Genomic DNA, 15,485 nt, shown 5'->3' on the forward strand with positions numbered 1-15,485 from the left:
TGAACACTGGGTCAAGCCAGTGTCAAATAAAAATCCAAATTTCCTAAAGGCAGACTTTCATTCAAATGATTTCCTGCAGGGGAGAAGGGTCTGCTGCACGAGGCACAGGGGGTTTTGCAGGAAGGGGGACATCTGACCCCAAGATCTGCAAGCGTCTCAAGAGTTGGGCAAAGAGTTTCTTTTACACAGAGGCTTAAACAACACCAGGAGGGACCAGGTGTGATGCTCGGATAGCAGATCCCTGAGGCCAGCCTGTCCTTAGGGGTCTGTCGTCTGGCTGCGGTGAGGCCAGGTCAGGGGGAAGGAGAGGAGCTGAACCAAAGTTTGGCCAACAAGCATTTGTTCTGCTTGGTCAGTGGGGGGAACAGTTCTGCTAATCACTGATGAGGTGGAGATGGGGCTCTGAGGGGACTGCGTCTGGCCTTGTCCTGGATGAACAAGGGGCCTCCGTGTGAGTCTTATCTGAGTCAGGTGGGGCACGGGGACGGTTTCTTGCAGTCTGCCGTTTTCCAGAAGAACAAAGGGTGGGGGTCCTTTCACCTCCCATCGAAGTTTCCAGGAGCACAGGGCTCAGGGAGGGTTCAGCATTGTCCCCTGACACCTGTGAGCAGCCTCCTCTGGGTCCAGCTCAGCACTAATAGCTTCCCCTGATCCAGCTTCCGGTTTCAGCAAGTGTAAAATTCCGCATTCTTTCTGCCTGGTTTCTTCTCCTTAGTGAGGGTAGTAAGCGTCTCAGGTCTTTGCCCTTTCCTGCTGACTTGTATTATTCTGGGTATTTGGGCCTTAACCAGAGATGCCTCTGGGGAGAAGTGTCTCAGTACAGAAAATGTCTTCTCTTCCATTAGAATTTCAGGAAATGCAGGCAGTCCCACCCCTTCATGTGAAATGGGTGGACATACTGATTAAAAAGATTCATAGGAATCATAGTGGCTCTTCCATGCAGGGTGCAGAGTTCTGACACTGTCTGATTCTTGTCTACTTCCTGTTATTAGCTGGTCAACAGAGATGAATGGAAATTCTGTGAAATGTGACCAGTGCTACTGAGACTTGCTCACTTCTTTTTAGATGAGTTACAGCTCGTCATCATGAGGATATTAGTGAACTGATGCCTGTCTTCTGAAAGGGATGAGCAGTATCCTGTTCCTCAAATCATAAAAGTGCCCCAGAATTTCCCTCTCCTACATTATCCGTGAACGCAGGAGGGAGCAGTGATCCTGCAGGTTCTCATTTACACACTGAGACAGGGGTCTTTGTCTCCTGTGAATGACCCACAGTGCTTGATGTGGATGCATCCCCTGGGGCGGGGACAAGCTGAGCCTATGAGGGAGGTGAAGGAAGGTGCTCTGGGCCCTTGCTGCCACCCCTCCCCACACCTGTGGCCTCCAGACTGTAGAACCACCACAGAAGGAGGTGTTTATGGCATGAGCATGGGGTAGGGGATCCACCTGAGGAAGGGCTGGGGGTGGTTTGTCAGCCGAGGTTTTGTTGTCCTCAGCTGTTTCCTGACCTTTGCTTTTGGCCTCATCCAAGGAGTTGGTGAATTGAGTGTGATGTGTGCACCCTGAGTGAGTCTGTGAAGGTCAGACTTAGGGAAGGCTCCTTGGGGTCAACTGCCGCTGAGAAGGTTGATGAATTGGAGAGCTTCTCTGGGTCAGAACTTCAACTTGAGTGTTTCCTCTTGGGTGAGAATTGAGGTCCTCAGGAGGGGGCATTTCCACACTGATCTCAGGCGCTCAGTCCCTCCCCCTGCCCTGGGGGCGCCCAGCCAGGCTGTGTGTCAGCAGGGGGATCCCAGCCCCCCAGCTCGGATGGCTTTGACCTTCTGACTTGGGGTTTCCTTGTGCACTGTGGGCAGCAGGCCGCTGATCTGAGCGGCTCACACTTGGCTGCTCTTCCCTTTTGTTTCTTTGATGGAATCTTGTGTCATGTGACTCAGTGTGAGTACTGAAGACTTTTGTTCCATTACTTGAAGGTGTAGATATTTATTCCCTTGGTCAGTTGGTAGCACTTCCCAGTGAGTGGCCCCCAGGGTGCCCATCATCCTGGTCTTTTTGGTATTCTTTGCAGCTTTACACCTGTTCCTCATCACCGAGCAGCGTTTTGATTTTGCTTCTGCTGAATCTGCAATAAGTGAATATAACCCGTACCACACCAGTAATGGCACACAGAATGCTTCTACGTGGTTCTTGGCCCCAGTCTGTTTCACATGTGCTGGTTTCAGAGGAAGGGAGTCACCAGGTGGTATCCTCCATCCAGTTCTGTGGGGATTGGGTTGTCTCATGGTTAGTTTTGATTTATCAGCCGTGCTATTATTTATACTCCTTGATTTTTGTCTCCAAATGCCAGTGCAATATAAATTTTTACATGTGGAAGGAAAATTGAAGGACTGTAGATTATGGATATTTTCAAAATACTAGGAAGTGTGGATGGAGGGCTGGAGTCTAGTGTTGATTCTACGCCATTTCCAGCACTTGGAGTATTACCGACCAGGGTTCTTGGACTTGAATCAACAGAAGTTGATAAGAGGCCAGACAAGAAATTCCAATCAAGGCTTTATTGGGGCTCCTGCGGCAGCAGGAGGGAGCGAAAACAAGCAACAGGTTTCCTTGCTCACTCTCTGAGGACGGGGTGGGGGTGAGCTGCGTTCTGTTATATTGGGTGGGGGGACTCTAGTCCAGCAGCTGTGCCGGAGGGGTGGCTTGGGTGGTGTGCCCACCCCCTTGGTGGTGCTGTGTGCCAGGTGCATGGGCAATACCCTGCTTTTGCTCCGGACTCCTCAGAAGTGGCAGTTGGATTATTTGGTCTTTTTGTATCTTCTTGTTCCTAATTTGCCCCAAGCCTGCCGTGCAGTTTTTTAAGTCCCTTATAGTCTCTTTGTATCTTGTTGCTGGAGGAGATGGTTGTCCAGTTGCAGGCACTGCAGCAAAGCTTCCAGGTTCCAGCCTGGCGCAGGAGTATCCAGCTTAATTTTGTCCATCATAATATGCGAAGTGGGATCTCCTTGTGATTGTATATTGGTTTTTACTGTTAACCATTGGGGTTGAGCACTTCTTATAAATGGTGTTCGTCTTCTGTGAAATAGTTTTCAGTCATTTTCTCACCTGTAATTCATTTGTATATTTACTGATTTATTATACTTTCTTTACATACTCTGGACATTCAACCTTTTTCATTTCTCGGTATGGCAAATATGTTCTCTCAGATTGTGGTTCATCAGTTCTCTCTATTCTATTTGATGGACACGTCTTAACTTTAATAGACTTGCCATTCTCCATCTTCCTTTGTAGCTTACTCTATTTTTCCTCTATAAGAAAACTCCCCCGATTGTCGAGTCATAATGCATTTACCTGTAACTTCTCAATGTGTTCTACTTTTGTCTCTCATAGTTAAGCCCACAGTGAATTGGTTATTGTATATGCACTTATAAGGAAAAAGATTTCTTATTCCCCTGTAGATATCCAGTGGTCACTGCCCCATCAAAGTGTCATCATCTGGCCCCTGCCCAGCATCAAGTGCTCTGGCGTTGATCCACATGCTGAAAACATGTGGGTCTCTTTCAATGTGTTGTGGTTTTTTTCCATTGGTGTATTTGTCCATCCCTCTGTTAACACCATCCTGTCCTAATCACTGCAGCTTAAGAAGTTTCAATGTCTGTTAGGGAAAATCCCACCACCTTGTTCTGTAGAAAGTCTTGGCTATTTTAGAAGTTTGTCTTCCATTTCAGTTTTTAAAAGTAGTTTTTCTTAAGTTCACACAAAACAGAAACAACCCCCAGACCAAAACCCAAAGCAAACCTTCAATGGAATTGAAGATCCAGTGGAATTTTCTTAAACTCTTGACCTGTTTGGGAGAAGCCGATGTCATGGTGACATCAAGTCCCCTTACTGAGAATATGCCCATCTCTCCATTTATTTCATTTTACTGTGGGGTCGTTTGATAACATTTTGGACTTTATCCACAAATCAGCTTATATCCTTAATTAGACATAATTTAGGACTTAAAGAAAATTAGTTTTGTAGCAATTAGTTTTAAAGGTCTAATATTTAAATTTTTTACTTTTTTTCTTTTTTTTTTGGCCGTACTGTGCAACATGTGGGATCATAGTTCCCCAACCAGGGGTCGAACCTTCACCCCCTGCATTGGAAGCTTGGAATCTTAACCACTGGACTGCCATGGAAGTCCCGAAAATTTTTACTTTTCAATTGCTTGTTTCTACTGATTCAAAATACACCAAGATTTATTTTTATGAGTTTATATACTGGAAACTTACTAAAAATCTCATTCTGTGATTATTTTCATATTCTTTTGGGGCGTGACATACACAAACATTTGAGCAATGAATAAAGGTAAATGTTTTCTTCTATTACTATATTTTTTTCCTGGTGAAACTTACTCTATTAGTGTCCCCTATTAACAGTTTTTTAAAATCAAGCATGTACTACAGGTCAGCATTAGAGAGATTTCTGTGTCTATTATTATTGAGAGATCAGGGTGATAAATACATTTGAATACTTGAAAAGATTCTCTGAAAAGAAACAAAACTTGAAATGTGGTTTTATGAGAAACCATTTAGAAGACCTCAGTTATTAAACAACTAAAAACACAGAACACAGATTTCCTTGGTGGTCCAGCAGTTAACACTCTGCACTTCCAATGCTGGGGACACGGGTTCAATCCCTGGTTGGGTAACTAAGATCCCACACACCGCCCGGTGCAGCCAAAATAAATAAATTAATTAAAAGTAAAAAAATAAAAAATAAAAACACAGAACAGAAGATAAACAGGCATTTACCAACCTCATTGTCTCCAGCACATGACATGTGACATATTAAGGCATCTTTTGCTCCCATCCTGGTATATGCAGGTTAAGAGACAGGCTTTAAATAGGAACCAGCACTTCTGCTCAAATGCATTGGGCAGATTTGTTTTTTATATTCTCCCATTCCACACACCCTGAAAGCTTTCGTGATGAAGCACATCTTGACCCAGAGCAACCCAGTGGTGTACACAGATATCTGTTTAGTAAAGAGGAGCAGTTCCCCGTTGAACAGTAGGAAAGAAGGAAAAGAAGATTATGTAAAAAAGTTCCAAGACTGGTATTTCAATTGCTCTCAAGAAATTTATGCTTCAGTGATAAGGAGATAGACGAGATGAAGTCTTGCTTGACGATGAGATTCCATTAACATGGATCCTCCTGGGGAAGAATTGTTCATTGGTATTTTGCTGCATTGGGATGAGAGTTTGAAAAGCACTTCATACGCCTTAAAAAACAAAAATCACATCCACTAGAAAAAGATCATTTAACTTAATACTGATTATTTATTATTTCCCGTATTTGACCATTTTCAAAGCTCAACAGGCTCCATAAAGTACATAGAAGAGTGACCTGTTCACCTGTTTTTTTTGTTTTGTTTTTGTTGTTGTTGTTGTTTTTTGCGGTACGCGGGCCTCTTACTATTGTGGCCTCTCCCCTTGCGGAGCACAGGCTCCGGACACGCAGGCTCAGCGGCCATGGCTCGGGCCCAGCCGCTCCGCGGCATGTGGGATCTTCCCGGACCGGGGCATGAACCCGCATCCCCTGCATCGGCAGGCGGACTCTCAACGACTGCGCCACCAGGGAAGCCCATGTTCACCTGTTATTAAGGCAGGTGTGTGAAAATAGTGTACTAGAACTACATCTTTCATGAACTGTCAGCTTGCAACATTTATTTATTTATTTATTTATTTATTTATGGCTGCATTGGGTCTTCGTTGCTGCGCACGGTCTTTCTCTAGCTGCGGCGAGCGGGGGCTACTCTTCATTGTGGTGCACGGGCTTCTCACTGCAGTGGCTTCTCTTGTTGCGGAGCATGGGCTCTAGGCACGTGGGCTTCAGTAGTTGTGGCTCACGGGCTCTAGAGAGTAGGCTCAGTAGTTGTGGAACATGGGCTTAGTTGCTCCGTGGCATGTGGGATCTTCCCGGACCATTGCAGTGGCTTCTCTTGTTGCGGAGCATGGGCTCTAGGTGTGCAGGCTTCAGGAGTTGTGGCACACGGGCTCAACAGTTGTGACTCGCAGGCTCTAGAGAGCAGGCTCAGTAGTTGTGGCCCACGGGCTTAGCTGCTCCGCAGCATGTGGGATCTTCCCAGACCAGGGCTCGAACCCATGTCTCCTGCTTTGGCAGGCGGATTCTTAAGCACTGCGCCACCAGGGAAGTCCCCCATGAAGCATTTTGAACCCAGTTTCCTTTTTTCTTTTAAAGACTTATTTATTACTTACTGACTTATTTTATTTATTTTTGGCTGCGTCAGGTCTTAGTTGTGGCATGCGGGATCTTTCGTTGTGGCTCTCGGGCTCTTCGTTGTGGTGCTCGGGCTCCTCTCTAGTTGTGACGCACAGGCTCTAGGGCGCATGGGCTCTGTAGTTTGTGGCACGTGGGCTCTAGTTGAGGCACATGAGCTTAGTAGTTGTGGCTCGTGGGCTGTAGAGCGCAGGCTCAGTAGTTGTGGTGCGTGGGCTTAGTTGCCCCGCGGCACGTGGGATCTTAGTTCCCTGGCCAGAGATTGAACCCGTGTCCCCTGCATTGTAAGGTGGATTCTTTACCACTGGACCACCAGGGAAAATCCCCTGTTTCCTTTTGAAAGGACGCTCTTTCCTTGCTTTCAAGTCTGAGGGCAAATCATCACATTTAGGGCCAGTTGTGTTTAAAGCCTTACGAGATTATAGAAGATATATGTTGGTCTCTGCCCCTGGCTCCTGACACCCCTCTAATCTCCTGGGTCACAGAAGTGCCTTTTGTTCTAATGAGATGACTCTGGGCTCATGGATGCCTCCTGGATGAGGTCAGGTCACTGGAAAGACAAGCCATAATAAGAAGCTTGGAACTGTCAGCCCCACATTCTCTTAAGGGAGAGGGCTGAAAATGGACTTAATGACCATTCCTGCCTCTGTGATGAAACCCCCACAAAATCCCAGTTGTTTGGAGTTCAGAGAGCTTTTGGGTTGGTGACCAGGGGTAGGTGTGGGGAGGGTGATGCCCAGAGAGGGCATGGAAGCTCCGTGCCGCTTCCCACATTCCTCACCCTACTTGTCCCTTCATCAGGATGTTCATCTGTATCCTTTATCGCATCCTTTATTAAACTGGTGAACGTGGGTAAGCGCTTCCCTGAGTTTTGTGAGCCACTCTGGCAAATTAATGGAACCCCAGGAGAAGGGGTCGTGGGAACCTGTGATCTATAGCTGGTAGGTCAGAAGAAGCACAGGTGACAGCCTGGTCTTGAGACTGGCGTCTGAAGTGTGTGTGCGTTCGGGGGTTGGGGTCAGTCTTGAGGGACTGAGCCCTTAACCTGTGGGATCTCTCCAGGTAGAGTGTATCAGCACTGAGTGAAAGTGTGGGAAACCCAGTTGGAGTCACAGAGAATTGCCTGGTGTGGGGAGAAACCGCCACACACTGGAGACCAGAAGTGTCTGAAGTGAAGTGTTCTCTGTGAAGGAAAAGAGACACACAGGGAAGAAACACACAGTAGGGAAAACTGTTTTTTTTTTCCCCCAGCACAGAAGAAGGAAAAACTACTTTTCCCTCTACGAGGCTTCACCACATCATCAACCCAGCCCGTCCTCAGGGAGCTTCTCCTGGCTGACTCCGTGTATCTGCCAGCTCTCGATTCTGGGCTTTTGAAAGTGGTTCTTTTTGTCTTTTTTCTTACTTGATGCAGCTGTGATAGGAGTTTCAACAATGATGATAAGGCTTATGGATGGTGCAGGGTAATGGGCGGACTCTTCTCCAGGAACTGTCCTTGGCAGATACAGACAATACCTAGGTGGTGGCGGTTCCTAAATGAGCCTGGCTGACCTGCTCTGCTTTAAGCTGGCACATGGAGGAGTCTGGGGCCATGTTTCTATTCAGGAAGCCTCTATTATTAAGGTAGCTTTGGGATCACCATTTTCACTCTGTTGTATTGAAAGGAGACCAGGGACTTCCCTGGTTGGCACAGTGGTTAAGAATCCACCTGCCAATGCAGGGGACACGGGTTCGGGCCCTGTGCCAGGAAGATCCCATATGCCGTGGAGCAACTAAGCCTGTGGGCCACAACTACTGAGCCTGCGCTCTAGAGCCCACGAGCCACAACTACTGAGCCCACATGCCACAATTACTGAAGCCCACGTGCCTAGAGCCTGTGCTCCGCAACAAGAGAAGCCACTGCAGTGAGAAGCCCGTGCACCACAATGAAGAGTAGCCCCCGCTCGCCACAGCTAGAGGAAGCCCACACACAGCAACGAAGACCCAACGCAGCCAAAAATAAATAAATAAAATAAATAAATTTATTTAAAAAAAAAAACAGAGTTACAGATGTAGAAAACAAACTTATGGTTACCAGGAGGTAAGGGGAAGGAGGGATAAATTGGGAGACTGGGATTGACATATACACACTACTATAGATAAAATTAACTAATAAGGGCCTACTGTATAGCACAGGGAACTCTACTCAATCCTCAGTAATGGCCTATATGGGAAAAGAATCTAAAAAATAAAGAGTGGATATATGTTTATGTATAACTGATTCACTTTTCTGTACACCTGAAACTAACACAACAGTGTAAATCAACTATACTCCAATCAAAATTTTAAAAAGAGGGCTTCCCTGGTGGTGCAGTGGTTGAGAATCTGCCTGCCAATGTAGGGGACATGGGTTCGAGCCCTGGTCTGGGAAGATCCCACATGCCGTGGAGCAACTGAGCCCGTGAGCCACAACTACTGAGCCTGCATGTCTGGAGCCTGTGCTCCGCAACAAGAGAGGCCGCAATAGTGAGAGGCCTGTGCACCGCGATGAACAGTGGACCCCGCTCGCCGCTACTAGAGAAAGCCCTCGCACAGAAACGAAGACCCAACACAGCCAAAAATAAATAATTTTAAAAAAATTCTAAAAAGAAAAAATTTTTTTTTCCCTTGTGACAAGAACTCTCAGGATTTACTCTGTTAGCTTTCATGTATAACATACAGCAGTGTTAATTATATTAATCATGTTGTACATTACGTCCTGGTGCTTATTTAACTTGTAACTGGAAGTTTGTACCTTTTGACCACCTTATCCACTTTCCACTCCCCCAACCCCTTGCCTCTGGTAACCACAAATCTGATCTCTTTTTCTATGAGTTTCTTTGTTTCTTGAAGTATAATTGACCTACAGAACTATGTTAGTGCCAGTGCACAAAATAGTGATTCACTATTTCTGTTCATTACAAAATGATCACCACTGTAAGTCTAGTTACCAACTGTCACCATGCAAAGATATTATTATTGATTATATTCCCTACACTGTACATTTTATCCCAGTGACTTATTATTTTATAACTTATAAAGGAAGTTGTTACCTTTTTTAAATTAAATTTATTTATTTATTTTTGGCTGCATTGTGTCTTCATTGTAGTGCGGGCTTTCTCTAGTTGTGGCGAGCGGGGGCTACTCTTCATTGCAGTGCGCAAGCTTCTCATTGTGGTGGCTTCTCTTGTTGCGGAGCATGGGCTCTAGGTGCGCGGGCTTCAGTAGTTGTGGCTCGTGGGCTCTAGAGTGCAGGCTCGGTAGTTGTGGCGCATGGGCTTAGTTGGTCCGAGGCATGTGGGATCTTCCCGGACCAGGGCTCGAACCCATGTCCCCTGCATTGGCAGGCAGATTCTTAACCACTGTGCCACCAGGGAAGCCTGGAAGCTGTTACTTCTTAATCTTCCTCAACTATTTCAGTCATCCTCTCAACCCCTTCCCCTCTGGCAACTGCTATTTGTCTGTGCATCTCTGACTCTGTTTTGTTATCTTTGTGCATTTGTTTTGTTTTTTAGATTCCACATATAAGTGAAATCATATGGTTTATGTCACAAATGGCAAGATTTCTTTATTTTATATGGCTGAGTAATATTCCATTTTATATATATATATATGTATATATACATATATATATATATCCATATCCATTCATCTATCAGTGGACACTTAGGTGGCTTCCATATCTTGGCTATTCTAAATAATGCTTCAATGAATATAGAGGTACCTGTATCTTTTCAAATTTGTGCTTTTGTTTTCTTTGGAAAAATACCCAGAAGTGGAATTGCTGGATTGTGAGGTAGTTCTATTTTTAATTAAAAAACATTTTTTTAATTGGAGTATAGTTGATTTGCAATGTTGTATTAGTTTCAGGTATACAGAAAATGAATCAGTTATAAATATACATATTTCCACTTTTTTAAAAAGTTCTTTTCCCGTAGAGGCCATTACAGAGTATTGAGTAGAGTTCCCTGTACTATAGAGTATATTCTTAATTTTTTGAGGAAACTCCATACTGTTTTCCGTAGCAGCTACATGAATTTGCATGCCCACCAATAGTGCACAAGGGTTCACTTTTCTCCACATCTTCACCAACACTTGTTACCTGTTTTCTTTTTTCTTTTCTTTTTGCGGTATGCGGGCCTCTCACTGTTGTGGCCTCTCCCGTTGCGGAGCACAGGCTCCAGACGCACAGGCTCAGCAGCCATGGCCCACGGGCCTAGCCACTCCGCGGCATGTGGGATCTTCCCGGACCGGGGCACGAACCTGTGTCCCCTGCATCGGCAGGTGGACTCTCAACCACTGTGCTACCAGGGAAGCCCCACTTGTTTTCTTTTTGATAATAGCCATTTGACAGTTGTGAGGTGATATCTCCTTGTGGTTTTGATGAGCATTTCTCTGATGATTAGTGATGTTGAGCACCTTTTCATGTGCCTTTGGGCCTTCTGTGTGTCTTCTTTGGAAAAATGGCTGTTAAGGTCCTCTGCTTATTTTTCAATTGAGTTGTTTGTTTTTGTCTGAGTTGTGTGAGTTCTTTATATGTTTTAGATATCAATCCCTTACTAGACATATCATTTGCAAATGATATGTCATTTTCCCAGTCAGTAGGTTGCCTTTTCATTTTATTGGTGGTTTCCTTCACTGTGCAAAAGCTTTTTAGTTTGATGTAGTCCCATTTGTTTATTTTTGCTTTTGTTTCCCTTGCCTGAGGAGACATATCCAAAAAATATTGCTAAGACATGTCCAAGAGCATCAAGCCTATGTTTTCTTCTAGAAGCTTTATGACTTCAGGTCTTATATTTAAGACTTTAATCCATTTTGAGTTTGCTTTTGTGTATGGTGTAAGAAAGTAGTCTGGTTTTGTTTTTTTTGTTTTTTTGCATGTAGCTGTCCAGTTTTCTACTTATTAAAGAGGCTATCTTCCCCCCCACCCCCGTTGTATATTCTTGCCTCCTTTGTCATATATTAATTGACCAAATGTGTGTTAATTTCTGGGCTTTCTATTCTGTTCCATTGATGTATGTGTTTGTTTTTGTGCCACTGCCATACTGTTTTCATTCCTGTAGCTTTGTTGTATAGTTTGAAATCAGAGAATATGATACCTCCAGCTTCATTCTTCATTCTGAAAATTGTTTTGGCTATTTGAGGTTTTTTGTGTTCCCATACAAATTTTGGAAGTGTTCATTCTAGTTCTGTGGGAAATGCCATTTGTATTTTAGTAGGGATTGCCTTGACTCTGTAGATTGCTTTCAGTAGTATGGTCATTTTAACAATATTTATTCTTCTAATCAATGAGAACAATAAAACTTTCTATTTCTTTGTGTCATCTTCAGTTTCATCAATGTTTTATAGTTTTCTATGTACTGTTCTTTTACCTCCTCAGATTTATTCCCAGGTATTTTATTTTTTGATGCAGTTGTAAGTGGAATTATTCTTAATTTCTCTTTTTGATAGTTTGTTGTTAGTGTTTAGATACTGAACAGATTTCTGTATACTCATTTTATATCCTGCAACTTTACTGAATTCATTTAATCTAACAGTTTTTTTTGTGCGTGTGGCATCTTTAGGATATTTTCGTATAGTATCATGTCATCTGCAAACAGTGACAGTTTTACTTCTTTCTTTCCAATTTGGATTCCTTTTATTTATTTTTATTGTCTGATTGCTGGGGCTATGACTTCCAATACTGTGTTGATTAAAAGTGGCGAGAGTGGGCATCCTTGTCTTCTTCCTGATCTTCTAGGAAATGTTTTCAGCTTTTCACCATTGAATATGATATTGGCTCTAGGTTTGTCATATATACCTTTATTGTGTTGAGGTATGTTCCCTCTATACCCACTTTGTTGAGAGTTTTCATCATACACAGATGTTGAATTTTTGTCAAAAGCTTTTTCTGAATCTACTGAGGTGATCATATGATTTTTAATCTTCAATTTGTTAATGAGTTCTATCACGTTGACTGATTTGCAAATGTGGAACTATCCTTGCATCTTTGGGATAAACCCCACTTGATCATAGTGAATGATCCTTTTAACGTATTGTTGATTTTTGTTTCCTAGTGTTTTGTTGAGGATTTTTGTGTGTATGTTCATTAGTGATATTGGCATGTAGTTTTCTTTTTGTGTGTAGTATCTGTCTGATTTTGGTATTAGGGTGATGCTGGCCTCATATAACGATCTGGGAAGCATTCCTCTTCAATTTGTTGGTATAGTTTGAAAAAGATAGGGATTAACTCTTCTTTAATTGTTTGGTAGAATTCATCTGTGAAGGTATCTGGTCCTTGACTTTCGTTTGTCAGGAGGGTTTTTTTTTTTGTTTTTAAATTACTGATTCAATTTCATTACTAGTAACTGGTCCACTCATGTCTTATGTTTCTTTTTCTTTTCTTTTTTTAAAAAATATTTATTTATTTGGCTGCCCCAGGTCTTAGTTGCAGCATGCAGGATCTTTGTTGTGGCATGTGGGATCTTTAGTTGCAGCATGTGGGATCTTTTAGTTGCGGCATGCAGGGTCTTTAGTTGCAGCATGTGGGATCTATTTCCCTGACCAGGGATTGAATCCAGGCCCCTTGCACTGGGATCAAGGACTCTTAGCCACTGGACTACCAGGGAAGTCCCTCTTATATTTTTTTCTGATTCAGTCTTGAAAGATTGCACATCTAGGAATTTATCCATTTTTTTATTAGTGTGTAATTGTTTGGCGTAATCTCTTATGATCCTTAGTATTTCTGTAGTTTGGGTTATAATTTTTCCTCTTTCTTTTTTGATTTTATTTATTTGGGCTCTCTTTTTTTTTTCTTGATGAGTGGGCCAAAGGTTTATCAATTTTGTTTATCTTTTAAAAGAAGCAGCTCTTCATTTCATTGATCTTTTTCGTTGTTTTTCTTTAGTTTCTATTTCATTTATTTCTGCCCTGATCTTTATTATATCTTTCCTTTTACTAACTTTGGATTTTGGTTGCTTATTCTTTTTCTAGTTTCTTTAGGTGTAAGGTTAGATTGTTTATTTGAGGTTTTTCTTGTTTCCTGAGGTAGGATGTGTCACCATGAACTTCTCTCTTAGAACTGCTTTTGCTGCATCCCATAGATTTTTGAAACATTGTGTTTCTATTTTCACTTATCTCCAGGTATCTTTTTATTTCCTCTTTGATTTTTTCAATAAACCATTAGTTGTTTAATAGCATGTTGTTTACCCTCCACATTTTTTGTGGGGTTTTTGCTGTTCTTTTCTTATATGTATATATATAAGAATATATTTCTCATACTGTTGTGGTTGGGAAAGATGCTCGATACAATTTCATTCTTCTTAAATGTATTGAGACTCGTGGTCTAGCATGTGATGCATCCTGGAGGATGTACCATGTATACTTGAAAAGAATGTGTATTCTGCTGCTCTTGGATGGAATGTTTTATATATAAAAACTCGTGTGTGTGTGTGTGTGTGTGTGTAATTTAAAGTCCATCTGACCTAATGTGTTGTTTAAAGCCAGTGTCTCAGTACTGATTTTCTGTCTGGATGATCTGTCCATTGATGTATGTGGGGTGTTAAAGTCCCCTGCTATTGTGTTACTGTCAGTTTCATTCTTTATGTTTGTTAATATTTGCATCATATATTTAGGTGCTCCTATGTTGGGTGCATATATATTTACAAGTGTTATATCTTCTTGTTGGATCGATACTTTTTTTATTAAATAATGTCCTTCTTTGTCTCTTGTTACAATCTTTGTTTTAAAGTTTGTTTTGTCTAAGTATTGCTATTCCAGGTTTCTTTCTGTTTCCATTTGTTTGGAATCCCTTTTTCCATCTCCTCACTTTTAATCTGTGTATCTTTAGATCTGAAGTGAGTCCCTATGGGCAGCATATATATGGGCCTTGGTTTTGTATCCATTCAGCCACTTCGTGTCTTTTCTTTTTTTAATGATTTTTTCTCTCTAACTGATATTTCTTCATTTAAAAAAAAATTTAAATCTCACCAGAATGTGAGTCATTCTTTTTTGTTCAATTTGTTAATTTTTTTTAATTTTATTTTTTATACAGCAGGTTCTTATTAGTTATCTGTCTTATACAAATCAGTGTATATATTTCAATCCCACTCTCCCAGTTCATCTCACCATCACCCCCTGCCCAACACTTCCTCCCTTGGTGTCCATACGTTTGTTCTCTATTTGTTTCTCTATTTCTGCCTTGCAAACGGGTTCATCTGTACCATTTTTCTAGATTCGACATATATGTGTTAATATACGCTATTTGCTTTTCTCTTTCTGACTTACTTCACTCTGTATGACAGTCTCTAGATCCATCCACGTCTCCACAAATGACTCAATTTCGTTCCTTTTTATGGCTGAATAATATTCCACTGTATATATATACCATATCTTCTGTATTCATTCATCTGTCAGTGGGCATTTAGGTTGCTTCCATGACCTGGCTATTGTAAATAGTGCTGCAATGAAAACTGGAGTGCATGTATATGCCCAGTAGTGGGATTGCTGGGTCATATGGTAATTCTTTTTTCAGTTTTTTAAGGAACCTCCATACTGTTCTCCATAATGGCTGTATCAATTTACATTCCCACCAACAGTGCAAGAAGGTTCCACTTTCTCCACACTCTCCCCAGCATTTGTTGTTTGTAGATTTTCTGATAATGTCCATTCTAACTGGTGTGAGGTGATACCTCATTGTAGTCTTGATTTGCATTTCTCTAATGATTAGTGATGTTGAGCATCCTTTCATGTGTTTGTTGGCCATCTGTATATCTTCTTTGGAGAAATGTCTATTCAGGTCTTTTGCCCATTTTTGGATTGGTTTGTTTGTTTTTCTGATATTGAGCTGCATGAGCTGCTTGTATATTTTGGAGATTAATCCTTTGTCAGTTGCTTCATTTGCAAATATTTTCTCCCATTCTGAGCGTTGTCTTTTCATCTTGTTTATGATTTCCTTTACTGTGCAAAAGCTTTGAAGTTTAATTAGGTCCCATTTGTTTATTTTTATTTCCATTTCTCTAGGAGGTGGGTCAAAAAGGATCTTGCTGTGATTTATGTCATAGAGTGTTCTATGTTTTCCTCTAAGAGTTTTATAGTGTCTGGCCTTATATTTAGGTCTCCAATCCCATTTTAAGTTTATTTTTGAGTTTGGCATTAGGGAGTGTTCTAATTTCATTCTTTTACATGTAGCTGTTCAGTTTTGCCAGCA

At 42.1% G+C, this 15,485-nt stretch overlaps 1 protein-coding gene across 2 annotated transcripts in view; it reads left to right on the forward strand.

The window, feature by feature from the left end:
- Positions 1-15,485, forward strand: part of LOC137222664 (zinc finger protein 77-like) — a 30,496-nt gene that overhangs the window by 1,127 nt on the left and 13,884 nt on the right. The gene's annotated exons all lie outside the window — the stretch shown is intronic.

This window comes from Pseudorca crassidens, chromosome 3, assembly GCF_039906515.1.
Source record: "Pseudorca crassidens isolate mPseCra1 chromosome 3, mPseCra1.hap1, whole genome shotgun sequence".
Classification (NCBI taxonomy): domain Eukaryota; kingdom Metazoa; phylum Chordata; class Mammalia; order Artiodactyla; family Delphinidae; genus Pseudorca; species Pseudorca crassidens.